The sequence below is a fragment of the Pristiophorus japonicus genome, chromosome 17 (genome assembly GCF_044704955.1).
Source record: "Pristiophorus japonicus isolate sPriJap1 chromosome 17, sPriJap1.hap1, whole genome shotgun sequence".
Lineage (NCBI taxonomy): Eukaryota > Metazoa > Chordata > Chondrichthyes > Pristiophoridae > Pristiophorus > Pristiophorus japonicus.
Window position 1 is genome coordinate 75801695 of NC_091993.1, and position 19197 is coordinate 75820891.

At 41.0% G+C, this 19197-nt stretch overlaps 1 protein-coding gene across 3 annotated transcripts in view; it reads right to left on the reverse strand.

Annotated features, from left to right (window-relative positions):
• LOC139227798 (homeodomain-interacting protein kinase 1-like) overlaps window positions 1-17932 on the reverse strand; it is a 76762-nt gene extending 58830 nt beyond the window's left edge. For 2 of the 3 annotated variants that reach the window (XM_070858853.1, XM_070858852.1), the window contains exon 1: window positions 17906-17932. The gene's annotated coding sequence lies outside the window, so the exon portion shown is untranslated. The remainder of the gene's footprint in view (window positions 1-17905) is intronic. The other variant, XM_070858854.1, reaches the window with a different exon arrangement.
• Between the last annotated feature and the right edge of the window lie 1265 nt (window positions 17933-19197).

Consider the following 19197-nt stretch of genomic DNA (forward strand, 5'->3'; position numbering starts at 1 on the left):
GTCAGACAGGAAGCAAAGAGTAGGAGTAAATGAGTACTTTTCAGAATGGCAGGCAGTGACTAGTGGGGTACCGCAAGGTTCTGTGCTGGGGCCCCAGCTGTTTACATTGTACATTAATGATTTAGACGAGGGGATTAAATGTAGTATCTCCAAATTTGCGGATGACACTAAGTTGGGTGGCAGCGTGAGCTGCGAGGAGGATGCTATTAGGCTGCAGAGTGACTTGGATAGGTTAGGTGAGTGGGCAAATGCATGGCAGATGAAGTATAATGTGGATAAATGTGAGGTTATCCACTTTGGTGGTAAAAACAGAAAAGACAGACTATTATCTGAATGGTGACAGATTAGGAAAAGGGGAGGTGCAACAAGACCTGGGTGTCATGGTACATCAGTCATTGAAGGTTGGCATGCAGGTACAGCAGGCGGTTAAGAAAACAAATGGCATGTTGGCCTTCATAGCGAGGGGATTTGAGTACAGGGGCAGGGAGGTGTTGCTACAGTTGTACAGTGCCTTGGTGAGGCCACACCTGGAGTATTGTGCACAGTTTTGGTCTCCTAACTTGAGGAAGGACATTCTTGCTATTGAGGGAATGCAGCGAAGATTCACCAGGCTGATTCCTGGGATGGTGGGACTGACCTATCAAGAAAGACTGGATCAACTGGGCTTGTATTCACTGGAGTTCAGAAGAATGAGAGGGGACCTCATAGAAACGTTTAAAATTCTGACGGGTTTAGACAGGTTAGATGCAGGAAGAATGTCCCCAATGTTGAGGAAGTCCAGAACCAGGGGTCACAGTCCAAGGATAAGGGGTAAGCCATTTAGGACCGAGATGAGGAGAAACTTCTTCACCCAGAGAGTGGTGAACCTGTGGAATTCTCTACCACAGAAAGTAGTTGAGGCCAATTCACTAAATATATTCAAAAGGGAGTTAGATGAAGTCCTTACTACTCGGGGGATCAAGGGGTATGGCGAGAAAGCAGGAAGGGGGTACTGAAGTGCACGTTCAGCCATGAACTCATTGATGGCGGTGCAGGCTAGAAGGGCTGAATGGCCTACTCCTGCACCTATTTTCTATGTTTCTATGAAGGCCAACATTCCATTCGCCTTCCTGATTACCTGCTGCACCTGCAAACGAACTTTTTGGGATTCATGCACAAGGACCCCCAGGTCCCTCTGCACCGCAGCATGTTGTAATTTCTCCCCATTCAAATCATATTCCCTTTTACTGTTTTTTTTTCCTCAAGGTGGATGACCTTACACTTTCCGACATTGTATTCCATCTGCCAAACCTTAGCCCATTCGCTTAACCTATCTAAATCTCTTTGCAGCCTCTCTGTGTCCTCTACACAACCCGCTTTCCCACTAATCTTTGTGTCATCTTCAAATTTTGTTACACTATACTCTGTCCCCTCTTCCAGGTCATCTATGTATATTGTAAACAGTTGTGGTTCCAGCACCAATCCCTGTGGCACACCACTAACCACCGATTTCCAACCCGAAAAGGACCCATTTATCCCGACTCTCTGCTTTCTGTTAGCCAGCCAATTCTCTATTCATGCTAATACATTTCCTCTGACTCCACGTACCTTTATCTTCTGCAGTAACCTTTTGTGTGGCACCTTATTGAATGCCTTTTGGAAATCTAAATACACCACATCCATCGGTACACCTCTATCCACCATGCTCGTTATATCCTCAAAGAATTCTAGTAAATTAGTTAAACATGATTTCCCCTTCATGAATCCATGCTGCGTCTGCTTGATTGCATTATTACACTACCACCTAGAAGGGCAAGGGCAGCAGGGTGCATGGGAACACCACCGCCTCCACGTTCCCCTCCAAGTCACACACCATCCTGACCTGGAAATATATCGCTGATCCTTCGTCGCTGGGCCAAATTCTGGAACTCTCTCACTAATAGCACTGTGGAAGTACCTTCACCACGGACTGTAGCAGTTCACGGCGGCAGCTCACCACCACCTTCAAAGGTAATTGGGGATGTTGGAATAAATGTTGGCCTTGCTAGTGATGCCCACATCCTGTGAATGAATTTTTTAAAAATCCCTCCAGCCTTACCCATCGTATCTCAGTAACCACCTATTTACAAACCCCACACACTCCAGTTCTCAGATACTGGCCTTTTATGCATCCTCCGTCCTCCCCACACATCCTGACATGATAGAGCCTTCAGTCGCTTCGGCTCTACTCTTTGAAATTCCATGCCTAAACCCTTTTGCTTCACTACAATTCTCTGCGCCTTTTAAAAACTCATCTTTGCAACCAAGCTTTCAGTCATCTAACTCTCTCACCATGGCCTGACATCCATTCCTTTATTTCCATTATCCATTCATTTTCTTCCCCTCTCTGTAACGTGCCTAGAGATATTTTCTACAATAAATCTGCTATATAAAGTTATGATGCAGTAATTCCAGTATCAATAAACAGTCTTTCTAAAATTATAAAAATTGCTTCCACTGATTTGACAGTAAATACCACAAGAATCTACTGGAGCCGAGACTATACCAACTCTTAAAAGGGAATTGGATAAATATTTTATGAACAATATCAGAAGATATGGGGAAAGGGCGGGGAAATTGGATTAGAGTGAATAACTCTAGCACCAACAGAGGCACGATGGACCAAATAGCCTCCTTCCCTGCTGCCAATTGTGATTCCAAAGCAAATAGGCTAATTGTACAGTTAAGAATATTAGAGGTAAAACACAACTATAAAATGGGTCATTGGTTGCGTGCAAGTTGGGTAAAAGGGCTGCAGTTCACAGGAACAGGCCATCAAAAAGATACTTTCCCTCCCCTTCCCATGACTACAGTAGATGCATCTCAAGCTGCAGCCCTAAAGCATACTGCTTAAAAGATCGTAGGCTCAACCTTCATCAAAAAGTAGACCCTTTCAAATGACCAAATAGCCCGCAGACACTCAAACAGAAAAAATGGCCGCTTAGGGCAGGTACTTCACATGCGCAAGCCACTTCTTCAGATGAGGGGAACGTGCGCGTTAATAAATCAGATAAATAAATGAATAAAAGGCAAAGTATTGTCTAAATACACCTGGTCAGTTTGGCTGCCAATTTTAACTATAATCTGTTGAGCATGTATCAGTGTTTTATACCATAGCATTTATAGACAGGGCGCACTATTTCAGTATAATTCAGAGACTGTCAGGGCTAAAAATTCATTTTTTTAAGCAAAAACTGTATTTTTGCGCCAAAATTACTGTTTTCATTCTCGGGTCGTAAATCCAACCTTTAATTTGCGCAGCGGTAAAAATCGGCGTTGCACAAGGATTCGCGCCGCAAACCGCGAATTTCAGCAACTTTAGTGCGAGGCCGATACCACTGCGAGAGGCGCCTTTGGGATGGCGGAAAACACCAAAAAATAAATTGGAAAAAACAAAAAATTCACAAAACATTTATCTATCGAATCGCTGCAAAATAATTTAAAAATAAAAACTTTAACTTACCTTTTTGCAGGTCTTCATACTTACCGCTGCTGGCAGGCCTGTTACGACAGGTTTTTCCCTGACGGTATTCTGAGTGCAGAATACGGGTGCGGAGGGAGCTACATTTTTGGCGAATGCACGACATCGACTGTTGCATGACGGCGCTCCTCTCCCCAGCGGCACGTGGAAAGCACCATCGCACAAAGGCCCACCAACCAGGTTTTCGCCAAAAAAGATGAAATCGCACCAAAAACCCAGTGGCAAAATCGCTAAATTTCTAGCCTTGTGGATCTATGCCGGTAGTGGTATCAAGTGTCCTGGAATATAACAAGCTAGTCTAACCTCCTCAAAACCCATTTCTTTAACCTCTCTTAACAATCTTCTTTTCCGTTTGGCATGTGTTTTCATTATGTCTTGGAACACTTTTTTAAAAAAAATTAAAAGGTGCAATATAAATGGTGTTTTATATGTACTTGTCTGGTGATTCTGGAAGACCGAATGGATCCTCATGTTTACACCACTAAATCTGGCTGCCACAAAAAACAATGTCTCTGACTGTGCTGTTGGGATAAAACAGCTGAATTTAGCGTAAACACAAGCTCTCCCAGAATCTCAACTAAACGAGCACTAGTGTAAAAGTGCTCAAGATTCCTGCTGAATTACCAGATTTTAAGATCTGATTGGTTGCTGTAGTCAATTAAGTCTCTGTTAACTGAACTATTTAATTACACTGGGAGCCGTTGCATACAGTCAAACTTAATAATAAACAGAGCAGAAAGCCACTTGGTAATGTTCAGGAGTTAAGATATTGCCAGGAATTTGCTTATATCAGAAAAATGTGACTCTGAGTGCAAGATTTTCCATGTTGTGAAAATATAGTAAAACTTGCCAAAAAAATTAGCTATCAGGTAGAATAAGAGTCACCAAATAAAAATCCATAAAACCAAGCAGTGAGAATGCAGTTCAAGGGGAAGGTTTGGTGTTCGGTGATATTTTCGCACTACATCACTGGAAGACAAGATCCTTTACAACAAGCTTCACTGCCTGCCCCAAAGGGAAATGTTCTTCACCCCAGTGTTCACACTTCCAGCAGGGATAAATATGGAGAAGTAAAAGAAGAAACACCTCCAACTTTCCACTTAGTAGGCCAGGGATTGAATTCAGACCGTTGTGGTCAGTATAGCTCAGTGCCACACAAGGTGGTGCATTCATCAGCACTAGAAACCCCTACACTACACAATGTACTGCATATCATTTTTTTTTTGAGAACGATCAATACATTTACTGAATTTTTAAACACTATTCTTAGATGGGAATTTAATAAGAACATAAGCAATAGTAACAGAAGTAGGCCACAAGGCCCCTCGAGCTTACTCCGCCATTTAATACGATCATGGCAGATCCGATCATGGACTCAGCTCCACTTCCCTGCCCGCTCTCCATAACCCCTTATTCCCTTATCGTTAAAGAAACTGTCTATTGCTGCCTTAAATGTATTCAATATCCCAGCTTCCACAGCTCTCTGAGGCAGTGAATTCCACAGATTTACAACCCTCAGAAGAAATTTCTCCTCATCTCAGTTTTAAATGGGCGGCCCCTTATTCTAAGATTATGCCCCTAGTTCTAGTCTCCCCCATCAGTGGAAACATCCTCTCTGCATCCACCTTGTTAAGCCCCCTCATAATCTTATACATTTCGATAAGACCAACTGAATTCCAATGAGTAGAGACCCAACCTACTCAATCTTTCCTCATAAGTCAACCCCCTCATCTCCGGAATCAACCTTGTGAACTTTCGCTGAACTGCCTCCAAAGCAAGTATATCCTTTCATAAATATGGAAACCAAAACTGTATGCAGTATTCCAGATGTGGCCTCACCAATACCCTGTACAACCGTAGCAAGACTTCCCTGCTTTTATACTCCATCCCCTTTATAATAAAGGCCAAGATACCATTGGCCTTCCTGATCACTTGCTGTGCCTGCATACTAACCTTTTGTGTTGCATGCACAAATACCCCCAGGTCCTGCTGTACTGCAGCACTTTGCACTCTTTCTCCATTTAAATAATAACTTGCTCTTTGATTTTTTTTCTGCCAAAGTGCATGACCCCACACTTTCCAACCTTAAACTCCATCTGCCAAATTTTTGCCCACTCACTTAGCCTATCTATGTCCTTTCGCAGGTTTTTTGTGTCCTCCTCGCACATTGCTTTCCCCCCCATCTTTGTATCATCAGCAAACTCGGTCCCTTCCTCAAGTCGTTAATATAAATTGTAAAGGGTTGGGGTCCCAGCACTGATCCTTGCGGCACCCCACTGGTTACCAACCCGAGAATGAACCATTTATCCCGACTCTCTGTTTTCTGTTCGTTAGCCAATCCTCTATCCATGCAAATATATTACCCCCACCCCCGTGAACCTTTATCTTGTGCAGTAACCTTTTATGTGGCACCTTGTCATTTATTTTCTAGGGCAGTGAAGTGACAGTCATTTGCTTGATTCTGTAAACTCTCATTCCCCACTCTGAATCAAGAAATGTTATCAATGTGTAGAACCTTTTTTTTTTACATAAAATGGATGGATGAACCATGCAGTAATGGAGGAATCAGATATCCACCAGATCACTGCCAAAATATTATGAAGAATTATGCCCTTGCTTCCTTTAGAAGGTAACTGAAATCAGTGGTTTTCAAACTTTTCTTTGCGGGGCCCCATTTCAATTTCAATATACTCCCAGAAATTTTCTACTGTAACTTTCAAAAGACAGTGTCCGCTGCCCAAAGAAAAACTGTGATCATTTCAGAAAATAGTTTTTAATTAAATAACAGAGTCAAGCTTAGCCTAAATGTCAGGACAGAAGTTTGATAACATGCCACATAAGACTTGTTACCAAATTGAAGGGACAATGGCAGCAGGGATACAACTTTGGCTAAGAGACAGGTAGTGGTGAAAGCTTGTTTTTTCACACTTGAGCGAAGTATACAGTGGTGTTCCTCAGTGGTCAGTATTGGATCATTGCTTTTTTTGACCTGCACTTGGGTATAGGCGGCACAATTTCAAAGTTTGCAAATGGTACAAAACTTGGAAATGTAGTAAACAGTGAGGAGGATAGTAAGCAGACTTCAGGAGGACATAGACAGACTGGTGAACTGGACAGACAAAATGTAATGCAGCGAAGTGATGCATTCTAGGAGGAAGAATAAGGAGCGGAAATATAAATTAAAGAGATGGTTACGGTTACTTAAAATTGTGAGGGATTTTGATAGAGTAAATAAGGTGAAACTATTTCTGCTGGTGGGTCAGTCAGTAATCAGAGGACGCACATTTGATAATTGGCAAAAGGCTCAAGAGGGCAGATATAGGGATTTCTTTTAAAGTAGCAAAATATGAACTGAATGCACTGCCTGAAAGGGTGGTGGAAACAGATTCAATAGTAACTTTCAAAAGGGAATTAAGTATACACTTGAAAATGAAAAATTTGCAGGGCAATGGAGAATTAACAGGGGACTGGGACTAATTGGATAGCTCTTTCAAAAGAGCCAGCATAGGAATAACGGGACGAATGGCTTCCTTCCGTGCTGTGATTGTATGATTCTAAGCAATTCAATTTTTCATGAACCACTTAACCCAGATGTATATTCAACTTCAAACATGCTCACTTCGTATCAATATCATTTCAAGCATAACCACAGAAAACTTTAGTAAAAGGAGAGGATTATAAGAACCAAAGAGAATCTAGAGCACTGCATTCGCTTACTTTATCAGCACTAGTTTTCCACCAATTCAAACAATATTTTAAAATAAAAATTCAAGCCCATTTTTAAGTGTGTTTAATTCAAGAATACTGTACCATATTTTGTAAATCATCATCATCATCATCGGCAGTCCCTCAGAATAGAGGAAGATATGCTTCCACTCTTAGAATGAGTCCTTAGGTGGCTGTACAGTCCAATACGAGAGCCACAGTCCCTGCCACAGGTAGAACAGACAGTCGTTGAGAGTAGGGGAGAGTGGGACAGGTTTGCCGCACGTTCTTTCCGTTGCCTGCGCTTGATTTCTGCATGCTCTCGGCGACGAGACGCGAGGTGTTCAGCGCCCTCCCGGATGCACTTCCTCTACTTAAAGCGGTCTTTGGACAGGGACTCCCAGGTGTCAGTGGGAATGTTGCACTTTATCAGGGAGGCTTTAAGGGTGACCTTGTAACGCTTCCTCAGTCCACCTTTGGCTCGTTTGCCATACGTATTTTGTAAATATAGAAATCATGACAGGGAGTGGTGGTCGATCCAAAATAAAAATCTCTCAACTGTTACATCTTACATAAGAACATAAGAAATAGGAGCTGGAGTAGGCCATAAGGCCCCTCGAGCCTGCTCCGCCATTCAATAAGATCATAGCTGATCTGATCATGGACTTGGCTCCACCTCCCTGCCCGCTCCCCATAACCCCTTATCGTTTAAGAAACTGTCTATTTCTGTCTTAAATGTATTTAATGTCCCAGCTTCCACAGCTCTCTGAGGCAACGAATTCCACAGATTCACAACCCTCAGAGAAGAAATTTCTCCTCATCTCAGTTCTAAATGGACGGCCCCTTATCCTAAGATCATGCCCTCTAGTTCTAGTCTCCCCCACCAGAGGAAACATCCTCTCTGCATCCACCTTGTCAAGCCCCCTCATAATCTTATACATTTCTATAAGATCACCTCTCATTCTTCTGAATTCCAATGAGTAGAGGCCCAACCTACTCAACCTTTCCTCATAAGTCAACCCACTCATCCCCGGGATCAACCTAGTGAACCTTCTCTAAACTGCCTCCAAAGCAAGTATATCCTTTCATAAACAATGGAAACCAAAACTGCACGCAGTTTTCCAGGTGTGGCCTCACCAATCAATATCCTGTACAACTGTAACAGGATGGAGGGCTTTTATACTCCATCCCCTTTACAACAAAGGCCAAGATTCCATTGGCCTTCCTACATCTTGCAGTTGGTGCCTTTAATCTGTCTCAACTATCACTTCCCAATGTGCATTCTCGCACATTCACAAAATAAATCCATTACAAAATGATTCCCAACAATAAAAGTGTTTTTTCAGTGGATTGATGCCAGCAGAGGTACAAACGTGTACAGTTTACAAATATTTTTATCTTGACTGCTACTATTACTTTCAATGTGTACAGTCCTAGCACATCTGGCATCACACAAAAATCTTATTAAGCACACTTTACTGGAACCCAGCTGGTTTCATACCAACTAAAATTAGTTTCCAAGCTTGTAAGGGTTAAGCTAGGAGGTGAAAATTTGAATCCTAGTTTCAGGCATATGCAAATAAAGCATAGCAATCATTGAGCACAATTACGCAAATAAGCGCTCACAAAAGATTCGGGGGGGGGGGGGCGCACTGGTCTGTGACAACCTAGGCCCGCTCCCAATAAAAAAAAAGAGGAATATCATTTGTGCGCTTGTGGTGTAGAATACTGCCGTTAGCATAATGAGCCTACACAAATTGTTATGTTGCTACAGGCTATTTTATCACTGTTTATACTTGCTGGAGTCTGGCCATTTACATTACATTGGGTATCAAATGCAAGTTTAACCCTCTGCATTTAGTGCCCTCTCCCCACAAAAGTGAACGGCCCATTGAGGAAAGTCTCCTTCCTACACGTTCAAAAAGCTCAGCCCACTTTAGCCCCAAGTAAATTACAACATGTTGGAAATACAATATGGTTAGCAGCACGCACATCCAAGGCAATTCAGTTCTGAATCTACTGGCCACAAAAAAAAAGTTTCTCCTAAATGGATATGGTGCTTGAACAAATATTTTATAATGGAATAGGAAATTGTAACTTATACTTCTAACTGCCTTTCCAACTTAATATATATTAAATTAGATCATGGGAGGGGGAAAGGATTACCTTTATTCCTGAATTGTAAGATTTTAAATACATACTTCCTTTAAGAGCTAGTGTGGCAATGCCTTTGATCATTCATGTTCTAAAATTAAATCATATATTCATAAGTGCCACACTGTCCCAGTCAATAATACTCAGTAGATTTCAAACAAAATGGAATGCAAAGAATACAATGTAGTCACCAACTGATTTCGACAAATACATACATTATATATTCTTAATCACAGGAACAAATTTGGAAGGATCAGCTCACATCACTGGTGCTTAGAACTATGATGTACACCATTTAATGAGCACTTTACTAAAGGTCTAGACCACCTTTACTTCTTAGATTATTTTAATAACATTTCCTACATTATAACATTGACTACACTTCAAAAAGTAGTTCATTGGCTGTAAAGGACTTTGGAATGACTGGTGGTCGTGAAAGGTGCTATATAAATGCAAATCTTTCTTTTTGATAGTTAGAGTGTTACTTAAGGAAACTAAGTATTGTGATGTGCATGTCAAGGCTTTTCAAAACCTGCAATCTGCATTATCTCAGTGGGTAAACTTTCAACAGTGGGAGTGTGATAATCTAAATGCAAAGCATGCATTTCCTACCTACTATGCCTCTAATTATATGTTGACTTACTAGCACAACAGTGTCCTGGCATAAATCATCCAACATAAATCCATAGCATGATAACATGCCATTATATTTGTATTTGATGTCAGCCTTGGCTCACTGGCAGACTTTTCTCCGAGTCAAAAGATCGTGGGTGTAAACCTCACTCCAGAGATTTGAGTACATAATCTAAGCTGGCATTTCAGTGTAGTACTGAGGGAATGCTGCATTGTTGGAGGTTCCGTCTTTTCAGTGAGACGTTAAACGGAAGCCCCTTGTTCTCTCTCAGGTAGACATAAAAGATCTCTCTACGTTATTCGAAGAGCAGGGGAGGTGGACATCATAAATCCCATGGCACTGTTCGATGAAGAGCAAGGAAGTTTTCCCTTTGTCCTGGCCAACATTTATCCCTCAACCAACATCTAAAACAGATACTGTTTATGGAACCTTGCTGTACATAAATTGGCTGTTGAATTTCCTTCATTACAACCGTGACTGCACTTCAAAAGTACGTGGTTGTAAAGCGCTTTGGAATGACCAGAGATTGTAAAAGCCACGATATGAATGCACGTTTTTCTCTTTTTTCCCCCCAATATCGTGCTTTTAAGGTAAAAACAAACCCCAAAGCAATTCACAGAAGCATAAAACAAAAATGGACACTGCCCCAAAGGAGATATTAGGAGGTGACGAGAATCATAGAATGGTTATAGCACAGTAGGCGGCCATTCGGCCCATTGAGTCCGGCTCTCTGCAAGAACATTTCAGCTCATCCCACTCACGCGCCCATTCCCTATAGCCTTGCAATTTTTTTTCCTTCAGGTACTTATCCAATTCCCCTTTGAAAACCACGATTGTGTCTGCCTCCATCACCCTCTCAGGCAGTGCATTCCAGATCCTAACCATTCGCTTAGTAAAAATATTTTCCTTCATGTCGCCTTTGGCTCTTCTGCCAATCACCTTAAATCAGTGTCCTCTGTTTCTCGATCCTTCGGCCGATGAGAACCGTTTCTCTCTATCTACTCTGTCTGGACCCATCATGATTTTGAACACTTCTATCTAATTTCCTCTCAACCGTCTCTGCTCTGAGAACAACCTCAGCTTCTCCACTTCACTAAAGTCCCTCATCTCTGGAACCATTCTTGTAAATCGTTTCTGCACCCTCTCTAAGGCCTTCACATCCTTCCTAAAGTGAGGTGCCCAGAATTGTTTCAAAGATTCATCTTGCACCCCTTGAGAATTGTACCCTTTAGTTTATATTGCCTCTCCTCATTCTTCCTACTAAAATGTATTACTTCACACTTTTCTGCGTTAATTATTATCTGTTACATGTCCGCTCATTCCACCAGCCTGTCTATGTCCTCTTGAAGTCCCTATTCTACTCACTGGTCATTATATTTCAAAGTTTTGTGTCATCTGCAAATTTTTTAATTGTTCCCTGAATACCCAAGTCATTAATATATATCAAGAAAAGCAGTGGTCCTAGTACCAACCCTTTGGAAACATCACTCTACACCTTCCTCCAGTTCAAAAAACAACCGTTCGCCGCTAATCTCAGTTTCCTGTCACTTAGCCAATTTCATATCCGTGCTGCCACTGTCCCTTTTAATCCATGGACTTCAACTTTTCTGGCAAGCCTTTTATGTGGCATTTTATCAAACACCTTTTGTAAGTCCATGTACATCACACCAACTGCACTGCCCTCGTCAACTCTCTCTGTTACCTCATCAAAAAACTCAATCAAGTTAGTTGAACACAATTTGCCTTTAACAAATCCATGCTGGCTTTCCTTAATCAATTCACACTTGTCCAAGCGACTGTTAATTTTGTCCCAGATTATAGTTTCTAAAAGCTTCACTACTACTGAGGTTAAACTGACTGGCCTGTAGTTGCTGGGATTATCCTTACACCCTTTTTTGAACGTTTCCAATTCTCCAGTCCTCTGGCACCATCCCATATCTAACACCAAAAAGCTTGATTAAAGAGGTAGGTTTTAAGGAGATCTTAAAGGAACAGAGGGAGGCAGAAAGGTTTAGGGAGGGTATTCCACAGTGTAAGGTTTAGACAGCTGAAGGCATAGCCACTAATGCTGGGGCAAAGAGGGGGATGAATAATAGGTGATAGTTGGAGGAACACAGATGTTGGGGATTTACAGAATTGGAGGTAGTTACAAAATTAGGGAGGAGTGAGTTCATGGAGGGTCATAAACATGAGGATAAGAATTTTAAATTTGAGACATTGGGGGACTGGGTGCGAATGTAGGTCAGCAAAGTCAGAGGTGATAGGTGAGCTGCACGTGGTGAGAGATAGGCAATGGATTAAGTTTTGGATGAGCTGGTTTGGAGGGTGTAGGATGAGAAGCCAGCCAGGAGACCATTGGAATAGTAGAGTCTGGAAGTGACAAAGCCATGGATGGGGAAGTAGTATTATACAGGCCACACCTTCAGCTGGTCTGACTCTCTCCAAGCTGGAAGCACCAGAGTAATGCATGTATTCATTAATTTCTTCAATGCGGTTTGTGGCAATGCTCCCTGAGCAAACATCCAATAAAAGACAGCATCAGCCAACTTATAGCTAGCCATTTCAGTGTGCAAACACAAGAGGGTAAAGTATTGCCATATTCATGTACAATGATCCCCGTGGAACACAACGTTGGCCTTTCATGTGAACATTGGAGCCAGAAAAACACTAATTCATTGAGTGACTGCATTCCAAAGAAGTAATTAACTGTGTGAAGCATTTTAATGAGATATGGTGCTATACAAATCTAAATCATCTTCACCACTGCTGCATGGAGATCTTGCTTCTGCTCGTGCAGTAAAGAGCATTCAAATTTTACTATTGCATTTACAATCCTAGAAACATGAATGTGGCACTAAAGCTAGAGTGCTAAAAGGGGTTAACAATATATTTAACATTAACTGTATAGTGTTGGTTTTCCATGTAGCTCAAGACCCTTTATTTACTTACCTGAAGCAATTTTAAACATCTGGACCAATTAAGATGGTAGAGCCTTCCAATATGCATATAAACATGCATATGTAAAGAATTGCTGAACATGTGTATTTCTAATAGCAAGCTTCAGAATTTGACAGCTGCTTTCTAAAAAAATAAACTGTGACCGTGGTGCACTATCCCTCTTCGCCCTCCTCAATCTCAAATCAGTTCTATAGTATTTTTTCATCAGTTCAAAAGTCTTACAGTACTTTGGTCACCATGGGATTAAATTTATAATTCAATGGGATAGCTTCCAGTGACAATAGGAGCATGGAGTGTTTTTGTTTTAAACGGTTACCATTTTAAATAATCATGCAATTAATCTAGAGACACTTAAACATGTCAAGCAATAGCAATAACTCCCTTGCAATGCAAAATATAAACATGCACACTAATCTCTCAGTGCCAATATACAAGCAACTGAACTGCTTGTGACAAAAACATTGCAACTATATCTTTCATAACCACAACACCACTCACAATCAGCAAGGATCTTACAATTGTCCATATTCTACGAATTACATTTTAAATGACTTTCTTGGGAAAAATTTACGACTGGATGCCTTAAAAGATGCGTAGGCAGAGAGCGGCAGGGGCTATATGACAGTTAATAACACCCTTTGTCACTGCAAGAAAAAGCAACAAAATTACCTCGTCCATAAACAAAATAAAAAGTAAATGAGTAACTTTTACATTCTAATTAGATAGTCGTCCTTGCATTCACCCATTTCCTGGATCAAATTAAATCCTGGTTATGGAGAATTGCTGATAAGAACTACTTTGCCAGTTTACAAATTCTCAGCCCTTAAAAGTTCTCAAGTAAGACCAGGTATTTTTGAATTGCTGAAATCTTTGCAAGATTCTAGGATTAAGAATAGTCTAAAGCTCGACAGGGAGAGCATTTTTAAGACTTGATGACATCAGTTTTGAATGAGACAAGCACTTGCGAGAACCAAAAAAACAATGTGAATGCACCAGTGGATGTATACAGAGCTTAAATTGAAGCAAAGGTTGCATAACTTGAAGTACTGATTCTCAGTTGTGTACGCAGCACAAAATAGGTCAATTGGTGCAGCAGCTCATAGGGTAGTTGTATCTATACATTAAAACTCATTTAGAATAGTAGCTACAGCAATCTGCACTGATTTAAAATTCCAGCTACAGTTTGGATTACAGAATAAATGAATTTAAGTGTGACACCAGTTTTTGGCCTCATGCAAAATTCGCTGTATTCCTGGCTGTGATTATGTAATTGTATTCAGAGTGCTTAAGCAGAACAATCACCTGCTGTGAACAGATCCAGTTTATATAATCAGGAGACTAAATCCACAATTCTCAATGAATGTTCGCATGTTTACATAAACACAGATCGCGTGGAAAGATCGCTTTGATCAATTTTATTCTACCACATTTTCTAAAAGATGGCACATCCAATTTTCAAATTCAGTTTGAAACTTTCTGTAACGTATCCAGTTTAACACACCAATAAAAAGGCGGTTTAGTATTAGCTTTTGGTCACAACAATCCTCGACTTGGAGGGGGGAGGGGAAGAATGAATTGTTCGATTGCGATTCAGTGATCCATGTTGGAATGTGCAGGTGTGTAGATGTCAATTAAGGACAGGTTGGCGTTAGCTGTGATAATAAAAACTGCTAAAATACACCATCTTTTCCCATACATGAACAGACACTTAGTTAAGGAACCTCACCAACGCAGTAGTTGGCATTTCAGGCGAGGGGTAAAACGGTGAGATAAACAACGATAAATCACTGGCAGCATGAATACATGTGTCAGGCATACTGTACTGGAAGTTCCTGCTTTCAATACCTTCCAGGCAGATGCCAAGCAGAGGCCTGTCACTTATCCAGACAGAATAAAGTTAAGCAAGGTCACCCTGAGCCTCTCTTGCACATCTCCAACTTGCTGAATTAAGAGTGGCATAGCAGTGGCTTAGAAGCCTATGTACCCATTATCTAATTGGTAACTGATTAAGGCACTTTTTGGAGGGTTGTACAGGAAGATCTCAGTACCCTTCAATGTCTGCTGTCGTGTGTAACCAGAAAGCACTGCATGTTAACTAGAATCTACCTCCAATTCCAATGTAAAATGATCCCCGTTTTCTACTTTGACTTAATTTGTGGATAGACTATAAAAGCAGAGAAGTCCTGCTACAACTGTACAGGGTATTGGTGAGGCCACACCTAGAGTACTGCGCAAGTTTTGGTCTCCATATTTAAGGAAGGATATACTTGCATTGGAGTCTGTTCAGAGAATGTTCACTAGGTTGATTCCGGAGATGAGGGAGTTGACTTATCAAGATAGGTTGGGCCTATACACATTGGAGTTCAGAGAGTGATCTTATCAAAACATGTAAGATAATGAGGGGGCTCGACAAGGTGGATGCAAAGAGGATTTCAATGGGGAAGCTAAAACTAGGGAACACAGTCTCAGAATAAGGGGCCGCCCTATTAAAACAATGAGGAGGAATTTCTTTTTTCAGAGGGTTGTAAGTCTATGAAATTCTCTGCTCCAGAGAGCTATAGAGGCTGGGTCATTGAATATATTTAAGGCAGAGATAGACAGATTTTTGAGCGATAAGGGAATAAAGGGTTATGGGGAGCGGGCAGGGAAGTGGAGCAGAGTCCATAATCAGATCAGCCATGATCTTATTAAATGGCAGCGCAGGCTCGAGGGACCAAATGGCCTACTTCTGCTCCTATTTCTTATGTTATGTTCTTATGCCACTAAGCATTTTCAAGCTACCTCTAAACACTTGCTGGCATCATGCTCACTTAAGTACATACTATGTTGAGACAAGCTCCCAAATTTCTAATCCTAGCATGCCTCATGTTAACAGTGACAAAGTATTAATTTCTGTCTGTGCGTCAAGAATGAGCTATTCTGTTCAGCCATGTCTTTCATTAACTTTGTTCCTCTTTATCCGTTGCACAATATTAATAAAACCTGCATCTGTCATTCAGGCTAATTTGAAGCAGTCCAGGCTCCCAGCAAGAAGCAGAAAGATAAATAAGGAAACTACTTCTATTGTGTTAATTCTTTCTGGAAGTGACTTGTATCTCGAAATGACAGCTGCTTTTGGCTGCAACACAAGTACATTTTCTCAAACAAATTACTTGCATTTTAAGTGAATACAATGCACCACTGCTTTAAGTAGGGGCTAGTCATTGAAGTGTAGGGAAGACTTGGAACAGGGCAGAATGATAGCAAAAACGGTGCGCCGGTGGTGGAGGGAGTGAATCTTTACGGTGGAGGAGGATCGGGTGCAAATCAAGCGGGCTGGTTTGTCCTGGAAGGTGTGAAGCTTCTAGAGTGATGTTGGAGCTGCACTCATCCAGGCAAGTGGAGACTATTCCATCACACTCCTGGCTTCTGCCTTGTAGATGGTGGAAAGGCTTTGAGGAGTCAGGAGGTGAAACACATGCTACAGAATACCCAGCCTCTGACCTGCTCCTGTAGCCACAGTATTTATGTGGTTGGTCCAGTCAAGTTTCTGATCAATTGTAATCCCCAGATGTTGATGGTGAGGGATTCGGCGATGGCAATCCATTTAATGTCATTGAATGAGATGGGCTAGTCACTCCCTTGGTGGAGATGATCATTGCCTGACACTTGTGTGGCACGAATGCTTATTGCCACTGATCAACCCCAGCCTGAATGGGCACAGACTACTTCATTATCTGAGGAGTTGTGAATGGAACTGAACACTGCAATCATCAGTGAACATCCCCCACTTCTAACCTTATGACACATCCAACTTTGGAAAAACGACATACTTAGCCTTCAGAACCATGGCTTAGAGTACACAAAGCAAATCTGGAGCAGGATAGTACAACCAAGGCCATAGGAACATGAACCAGGACTGGCAACACAGCAATGAACACAACATATTATTGAAAAGCAAGTTACTGAAAAGCTTTCAACACCAAAGTTTGTTACAGTCCTACTTTTTACATTAACACCATATCTACAAAGATTCTAGAGGACTGTAATCTCTGAAGTAAAGGTTTTTCATCTAGTGATATATAAAACAAACTTTTAGCATTTCCCGATTTTAAGCATAAAACTGGATGAAGAATTTACAAAAAGTGTCAATTTCTATCAAGATCATCATTTAGTCTGGGAAACAGCATCACCTGACAGTTTAATCCAGAATGCATTTGTTCAACATCAAATCTAGTGACCATTGGTAATTGCCTGATGACACAGCACATCGCTATTGTGATGAGCTGGCCATGGAGTTATAGGGTATGGGTTCACACTCTAGTTCCTAATGCTGTAAGTTCAGGAAGAAGATGAATGAAAATTAGACACTTGCACATGGAAAAGATCAAAAAAAGTCAATCCAGACAAGTCTCATTTATTATCATGATGGTTTTTAATTACCAATCAAAAATAGAAGAACAAATGATGCATTCAGCAAAAAAAAGAGACATTGTTAAAACTCAAGAAAACAAGCAAAAGGACAGAAAAACTAAACTAAACAATGCTTTTTTGTGAATACATGTGATAGGGAAGAGAAATGAGAATAAAAGCATGCAAGGCGAGAGAGCATGAACAAGGCAAAGGGGAAGGAGAGAAAAAAGAAAAAGAGAGGCAATAAAGAGAAAGAGAAAAGGGAACAGAGGGAAGGAGACAGGGAGACAGAAAGATGCAGAGACAGCCAGCGAGAGAGGATATATCAAGAGTGAGAGAAAATAACAAGTATTGGAAAAAATATTTCTAGAAATGTACATTTTTAATTTGTTGTTCACATCTAGGACTGGAGAAAGAATGTTGAAAGAATCTCCTGAAAAAAGTGGAAATGTATAGGGATGACATACAAAGATAAAGTGAAGCAAGAGAGCGAATGAAGATAGTGGAGCACATAGTGCATTGTGAGAAAGACGAAAGACCAGTTCTGACGAAAGATCACTGACCTGAAACAATAACTGTTTCTCTCTCCACAGATGCTGTCTGACCAGCTGAGTATTTCCTGTTTTTATTTTGGATTTCCAGCATCTGCAGTATTTTGCTTTGGTTTGTGCGAGAAAGAATGCTGATGTAAAAACAATTAGGAAAACAACAAATGACTATCTGCAGACAAATTAAGAGTAATGAAAGGGACATGGTCTGTAGAAAGATCAAATTATAGTTAAAAACAGAAAGAAAATGAATGATTGTGGTTTCTAACTATTTGAATTTGTTGCACTGGACCACTGGTTCTGAACTGGTAGATGATGGTGACTTTGGAAACTCATTCCACAGAGTTAAAAGAAAAGGGAGTTGCATTGTTTTCTATATGTACCCCATTCTATGTTGGCCAAGCAGGTCAGTCACTGACCTTATGACTGTAATGTTAGAGATGGAGGGGCAGTAAGAATCAAATAGATAATGATCCAGAGAGGTCAACACAGCAAGTAAAACATGCAATGCACATCTTGACATCACTGAGGCAATACATATGCATCGCTGGACCTTCGCTTAGGCATGAAAATAATGGAATTTCAGTGTTTGTGATGGCAAATTTGAGAAGAAATCCCAATACACCTGGAAGAAAAAGGTCATTTATGATGGAAATTAAAGGCATTCTTAATTATGCTTATGTGTCTCTTCATAGACACAGTTACAACAGTGGTGAATCATACCTTATAATTCAAAGGAAAGTTGCACAAAGACATGGTTGGTTTGATCATCCTTGAATTTACTTTAAATATTTTCTAATAAAGGATTAGCAAGAGAATTTTTTTTTAAATTAAGACTTTTTTTTCAAAAAGCAAGATCATTTCAGCTCCAGTTTTACAACTTGAAGCAACAGGTATAGTTCACATACCTGAAGTTTCAACTAAATGTGCACTCAGAATGCGGATTGGGGGGGTTTCTCATCATAATGTTAATGGCATAGCACAATTGGAAATTTTAGCAATGAAAGAAGCCAAGATTCCACGACCACAAATGCAATTTCTGCTAAAGTGGCCACGAGTTGTCAATTTGTCCGATGCGGACAGAGATAAAAAAACTCCGCTCTTGACATTTTCCTTTCATTGGCCTCGGTATTTAGATATTTACAGTGAAGCCAAACCTTGAGGATGTGTGGTCTGCCTACATATTTCTCATTTCTGCTCTTGAAAAAGTGTTTTTGTGGGGGGGGGGGGGGGGGGGGGGGGGCGGAGAAAGAGAGCGTGCGAAGGGGGAGGGGAGGGTCGAGAGAGAGAGAGAGAGAGAGAAGAGA